The sequence below is a fragment of the Gymnoscopelus braueri genome (genome assembly GCF_963280865.1).
Source record: "Gymnoscopelus braueri genome assembly, chromosome: 24".
Classification (NCBI taxonomy): domain Eukaryota; kingdom Metazoa; phylum Chordata; class Actinopteri; order Myctophiformes; family Myctophidae; genus Gymnoscopelus; species Gymnoscopelus braueri.
Genome location: NC_137626.1, coordinates 23,965,840 through 23,973,271, shown reverse-complemented (window position 1 = coordinate 23,973,271; position 7,432 = coordinate 23,965,840). Strand labels below are relative to the sequence as shown.

The window sequence follows — 7,432 nt, the reverse complement described above, 5'->3', positions numbered from 1 at the left end:
ATGTGCAGTTGGCCCAAAGTAGACACATGGATGTGTTGAAAATGGCACTTCATTTTAAACAGCGTGGTGCTGCTGATTATGGTCTTAACATTTGGATGACCTCAGAATCAAGTGTGACACATTATGAGTAGCGAGTAAAAATGAAAAATATAAAAAAAAACATGAGAGATAATGTGCCCTATTTGGAATCCTGCTGTGATAAATCACCCCAAACAAATACAAATCTGACAGTGAGTCAACTATCTGTGGATATAAGCTTTGTGACTCTCCATAAACAACTTTTTTAATAATTTAAGCAGTCCCACTGAAAAATCTGTAATTTCTGTTCTCAAGAGTTTAAGAAAGAACTGTCTAAAAATGAATACTTCACTATTCAATCGATTAATCTTGGTTGGCAACTTGGCAGGGGAATGCAATGCAGGCCAAACTCCAGAGCTCAGGACGGGGTTTCAATTAAGTGAAACAAGCAAAGAGGATCAGCGAGGACTGACAGGAGGAGATAGGGAGTAGCCTACACCAGAAGAGTCTGCTGTCACCATGGACGGCTCATGTCCAATAAATTGTGTCTGGTCCAGCAGTCACCGGTGCAGCGTTGCATTGAGCTGAGTCAGCAGAAAGCAAGCGCCACTTGCTGTGTATTTACAAGCACCCGTTAACTGTCACTGAGTCATGCACCACCAGGAGCTGTGAGCAAACTGCCTAATGCCCATCGCTGACTTGCATATCCGAAACCGAAACATTCAAAACGTATCCCTTCAAAACAAATAAAGCTTCATCTCTATTAGGCAGGTGACAGACAAACTCATAAACCACTATAGGCTAAATGGCAAAATGGTTAAATCAGTTCCTGACAAGATATTTGGAGGGTTATAGAATAGAATAGTCCCCACTCCTTGTTTTTTGTCACTGAAGTGAAATTTGTCCTCTGCATTTACCCATCCTATAACTACTAGGAGCAGTAAGCAGCCATTCTACAGCGCTCAAGATCAATTAGGGGTTAGGAGTCTTTCTCAGGGACACAGATCGACACATTGCTGGCCTGGACTGAAATCGAACCTGGGACAACCAGGGCTTCTGGCTTCCCAGGTTGGCTCACTAACCACTCAGCTATGGACACCCTGGTTCTTACTATATACAATGCCTACCTCCACAAAGAAAATGATAGAATTGAAAGCAGAGCCTTATAGGATGTCATAATTCTCAATTTACGCACCTATAGGCTACTGGAAAATTACCTCCATTCTTACAGACACAGATTACTGACCCTTGATTTAATTCTGTTCAGGCAGTGTTCACATGTTCACCACTTGTCAATGAAGTGATGTGTAGCCTACTATTAGATGATGATCACAGGGCAGAGAGCAATGGGAACAGAAAAATAAACATGCACGCTCTAATGGGGTACCCTATTAGCTTGACTGATAAATAAATAAATAGTCCTAATATAAATGTATGTACTCACACACACACACACACACACACACACACACACACACACACACACACACACACACACACACACGGTGTATATATACTGTATGCATACGTATACTGTATATTTAATAATAGCCTAAAAGTTCACTACTGCAGCTCTCCACCCGTCGGACAATCTGCCTTTCACTTTGCAAAGCTTGAACGGTGAGAGAGGGGGGTTGACAGAGAGAGAGAGAGAGAGAGAGAGAGAGAGAGGGGGGGGGGTCTAGAGAGAGAGAGAGAGAGAGAGAGAGAGAGAGAGAGAGTGTGTGTGTGTGTGTGAGAGAGTGAGTTGCAGTGTTCTCCGCGGCCGTGCACCTCTGTGCGCCATCTATCGCCTCTGGGTCTGCAAGTTACAGCTGCGACAACTTGAATTCTGCTGGAATCCCTGAGTTAAAACGCGTCGTCTCAGGTAAAGCAATGTTATTATGCAGTACTCTGATTGCGTGCAGCTGCACTGATTTGTTGCGGGGGAGTGTGTGCACAATCATAGAGTTATATCGTGCACAAATTGCACAATGGACCCTCAGTCACAAATATTTGGGAAAGTTTGACCGCTTGAAGGGATTGTGCCACGATTCGCACCACTTTAGATTGATATCACTTTACTTCGGTTTGCAGAGGGAGCCTGCATGTTGTAAATCTATGTAGGCTACATTCTGAAATCAGTGTTACCATCAGAGAATAGTTAGTTGTGTATTGGCCTGTATAGGCATTTACCAAAGAGCATATTGCAAAGTTAACATAATTTTTAGCATGTGACAGTCAGGTCACAGACTGGTCACTTTCTCCTCCTCTATCACTGCCCCCTGTCGCGTTTACAATCATCACATCACGTTATTATCAGTGCTGCCATGTCCGCTTATTATAAGCGACTTAGGCTTGTCTTTCTGTAAAGTTGCTTGTAAATATTGGTACGTATACTGTAGTTGCGGGTTGCGGTTTTTGGGGGTTGTTTCTAAAGTGTAGTTGCTTATTTTGGCTTGTTTCCTAATATTGTTTATACCAGTGAGTGGTTCTTAAACATTTTCATGGCAAGGACCCCCAAAATGTATTTGTCCACGGACCCCCATCTGAAAATATTTGACAAGAGTTGTGTTGTTAAAATGTTTCAAAACATATTCCACATTTTTAAAATAGCAGATCAACAAGCTGTGAGCTTGTAGATCAGCTGTTTTCAAATAGCCAATGTGTAGGCTGCCTGCATTATGTTTAAAGGGCGAAGGGCTCGCTTTCTTTTGGGCTTGTTTTCATAGACCTGTTTGCTTGTTTCTCTCGCGATCCTTTTTGGTCATGGGTGGTATGGCAGACTTTAGTAAACTGCTGGTAGTCTAGTGACTCTTTTAGTGATTTTAGGAAGAGGGGAAAAATCCACTTACAGACCTTCTGTTGTGCAAAATCAGGACACTGCGTCGGCCAGGTGTTGAGCTTTAAACATCTCTGACTCTGAGCAAGAGCAGCAGTGTGTCAATTCAATGGGCTTTATTTGCATAAGAAAACATACGTTTACATTGCCAAAGCAAAAGTGTAACAATACAGTCAAAACAAAATAATGTATTTTGTGAAATTAAAATTGAATAGAAATGATGTATACACAGAGCTGTTACATTGCAACTGAGGAAATCTAACTTACAAAACCATAAGAATTGTGCATTTGCTGTCAGAAATAGTATATATAGGGCAGGCTAATAAGGCTATAACAGCCTATATCCACATAGGACAAGTGTCTCTCAGACAGTGGGTCCGGGACTATTGACATGGTCCTGGACCTACTGGTCCATACAAATGGCCCAAGACCTTCGACAAGGGACAGTTTTAATAGGTTTGGTGTGTTTTTATTGTCTTCAACGTGATGACTCCACCTGCAAATTCGGGTCCCAGTGAGAAACCTGCATTGCACTGTACAGTATAATAGTTACCTGTAGTCCTAGACAGTAGTAGGCCTCTACTATTGTGATTGATAGTAATATACAGTAGATACAACTTTAGGTGCGTGTTTGTGCATGTTATAAAGCTGCAAGTCCTGAGGGGAAGACTTCTATCTAGCTGTCTCTGCCTCTGTTGTGTGTCTCTGCCATATGTCTCAGCTGGAATTGCTTTGCTTTTTTAATTGCTTTGTTTTCTCAGCAACAAACAGATTAAATAGACTTTGAACATGAACAACACTTAAAGCCACTTAGTGTCCATGGTCTACTGGTTTAGAGAGGAATTCACAATATATATATTGATAGCGGTTTTCAACTCAGTTAACCGTAGCTGCAGTGCACCCTAAATTCAGAAATTGTTTAATACAAGGACACTGCCTTGACATCTGGTCTCAAAGGTGACATTTACATCTTATGTTTTAGGGTGGGTAGGTTACTCAGCTTATCCATGTTGTAATTATGGTATTTTGGCTTGTGCGGTATGTACTTTTTCATACTGTCTTCACTTTTTGACATTTCACCTAGGTATACCATAGGGCACACATGGGCAACATACGGCCCGGGGGCTGGACCCAGCCCTTTGACCATCTCAATCCGGCCCTCGGAGTCCTCAGAGAAAAACTAAATGAAACCCCACAAATCTACATCATATAAGGCAGCATTATGTTCATGGTTTTTGGGAAACTTAATTTAATTAGACTCCAATTAATTATTAGTTATTAATACGCATGTACAATTTGAGTACATACTTGCATTCCATATTCCAACTGTATGTACTCCAATGTTAAATGTTTATAATGTAACAATGAAACAGTCTGCCATGGATCCATATTTATAACATAATGCAACATAATGCCTTATGTCTTATGACTAATCTTATTGAACTTTTTTTTTTTACATTTCAAAATAGTGAAAATACAGTAGCTGATGTACAGCGACCCTATTGTAAAGTAGTCTATTGTGTCTATCAAATTCATGCAGTTTTAACATAATTCAGCACTATGTGTTTCAAGTTTCAATTCAAAAATGCAATGTGTGGCCCTTCACTCACTTTATTGAAGTCAGTATGGCCCCCTGGAATAGAATGCTGCCCACCCCTGCCATAGGGAGTATGCGGCACATGATGGTACTGTATTATGTGTATTGTGTACAGTGTATTTCACTTGTTGCTCCTCAAAGCATTTACATGTAGAAGAGACTTATAACGCTGCACAGGTAAAAAACTTATAGTAAGGCTAATAATCTCTGGTAAATGTCAGACTGCAGGAATGACTTCATGTTGGCATAATTTATTGCTCAGGCACTCTCACTGTTTTCTCAGGATTTAAAAAGAAAAGGGGGTTAGAGTTAGTTCAGGGGGTCATTTGGAATCCCACACCCCCACCCATATATTTACTAAACAATAAAATCTATTAACCCTGGTATCTGTTTGAGGGCCCTCCCTTGTCAGCTCAGGGCCCCTTGGGACCTTTTCCAATTGTTCACCCCTCTCTCTCCCCTCTTTAAGGGTCCATCTGGGTCTCTTCTTACACTCTCAGAGTTAAATCAACGCTGAGGACTTTACTGTGCACCTGGCTAGGCCCTTCCCTGGGCAAACAGTGGCCCCCTCTGATAGAGGTCCAGGCCTCGCTGCCAGACAAGCGACAGCCGAAAATATATACGAGCACCTCCCCCACTGGCCCCGAAATGGAAGTGGCCCTTATATCATTTGATTGACCTGCCCTGCGGCACACGCAGACACCCGAACCTCACAACCATGCTGACCGCAGTCCTGCTCCAGCACACACAAACACACGCACGCACGCACGCACGCACGCACGCACGCACGCACGCACGCACGCACGCACGCACGCACGCACGCACGCGCGCGCGCACGCGCGCGCGCGCACACACACACACACACACACACACACACACACACACACACACACACACACACACACACACACACACACACACACACACACACACACACACACACACACACACACACACACACACACAGTGGAAGTGGAAAAGGGGGATAGAGAGGGATGGATGAGAGAGAGGGATTACCGTTTACCCGCGTAGCTGGCAGGGTGGCAGGTGGGGTTTATGGGTGTTTGGGTGGATGTTGATGGTTCTGTGAGTGGCATTGGCTTGGTTGCTGCTCAGTGCCCCCAGTGTTTGCATGCGCTCCCTCTGTGTGTGTGTGTGTGTGTGTGTGTGTGTGTGTGTGTGTGTGTGTGTGTGTGTGTGTGTGTGTGTGTGTGTGTGTGTGTGTGTGTTTACTAAGGCCTATTTGCAAAAACACACCTCCTGGTCTCGTGTGTGTGTGTATTTTCTACATTCGTGTGAGCATTACTTTATCTCCCGAGCAGAAAGGTAAACCCCAGTGACTCCATCATGTGGATTTGTCCAAAAGCAACACTGCTATGCTTGTCTTCTGATGTATATAAAGTCAATATTTCTGCACTACGCGTGGCAACCCCCCCCCCCCCCCCACCAGCTCACAGTGGAGCGCTATGTAGCGGACAAGGCAACCATTGATGACCAGCATGGGGTGGGGGTCAGCCAGAGGGAGTGTGTGTGTGTGTGGGGGGGAAAATCTAACCATGTCCGTGGTTAAGATGTGATTGATATGTATGACTGTGACTAATTTTAAGGAGAGCGGACCGTTCCACACCTCTTTTTTGTATGTTTTGTGTTTTTATTTTTATTTGCCTCTATTCAAACAGACAATATAATATAACAATATAAACGACTGACACTGACTCCAAGACAACTTTAAGTTCAGTTTTTATGAATCACAACTTTTGCGTGGATTTAGTAGTAAGCACAAAATCTGAGGTGGAGAAAAAAGTAACACTTCATTTGTGATGCCCTGGTAATGACGTGTCAACTTGTGGAGTGGAGTCTCTGGCATGATGATGAATCGGATGCATCTTGGCTATTTCAGGAGATGCACGCATGTGCACACACACACACACACACACGGACACGCACGCACGCACACACGCACGCACGCACGCACGCACGCACGCACACACACACACACACACACACACACACACACACACACACACACACACACACACACACACACACACACACACACACACACACACACACACACACGCATACCGATGTTATGAGAATAGAATGTACCTCAGATGGCTTTGTTCCTTTTGAACTGATTGGTGTACGTGGATCGGTCAGCCGCAGGTTAATTTTCTTTGGTCAATTATGCTAAGCATGTTTTAATCCCATCCATTTCCATATCAGATAGGCCTCTAATGGCTGTCAGGATTGAACATTTGCATTCTATAGCATGGCTGATGGGCACTCGGGGTCACGGTCAAGAGGATCTTACAGGCAAAACGTAGATAGGCCCAAAAAAAAAACTATTACATACAGGCAGAGAAGCTGCATGGCAGACATACAGACAGACAGACCCTTTTTAAAAAAAACTTTTGTACTGCTAGTATCTACTATCAATTCAATGGTTGCTACCCTATTGTATCTTCTCCTTTATGTTATCTGCGTATCTGCCCTATGTTTTCTTACTGCTGTGATGCCATTGGCAACTGAATTTCCGCTGTGGGATCAATAAAGGTCTATCTGCCAGGATGAAAGTGGCTAACCAATGAAAAGTATTAGAGCGTGTGACTAAATCTCATAACTCCATCGATTGAAACAGGTTTGGCTTCTTTCTGTTTTTTTCGTTTCATGAAAAATTACAGTTCTGGACATACACGGTTTCCACCTCGGATCGCTGTCATGTGGAAACCTTGTGTCCAATATAAAACCCACAGACAGACTTTAAAAAAATAAAATAAATCTAAAATAGCGAATAGCAAGTCTGATCTTGTAGTATTTCTCTTCCTCTCACTCTATTTTTGCTACTTTTGCGCGACATTGTCATACGACGATGTATAAAATAGGGCATTAATTTATGAAAAAACATAAAAAGATGAACTATGGAGATACAAGGTTTCTGCATGACAGCGACAATATTTAGTAGTATGTATATTAGCCAGCCAAATAATTACACA

General features: G+C 43.0%; 1 protein-coding gene across 2 annotated transcripts in view; it reads left to right on the top strand.

Moving 5' to 3' along the window:
* Positions 1–1,754: 1,754 nt before the first annotated feature.
* Positions 1,755–7,432, top strand: part of LOC308080143 (semaphorin-5B-like) — a 102,932-nt gene continuing 97,254 nt past the window's right edge. For both annotated transcript variants that reach the window (XR_013932675.1, XM_080421912.1), the window contains exon 1: positions 1,755–1,885. The gene's annotated coding sequence lies outside the window, so the exon portion shown is untranslated. The remainder of the gene's footprint in view (positions 1,886–7,432) is intronic.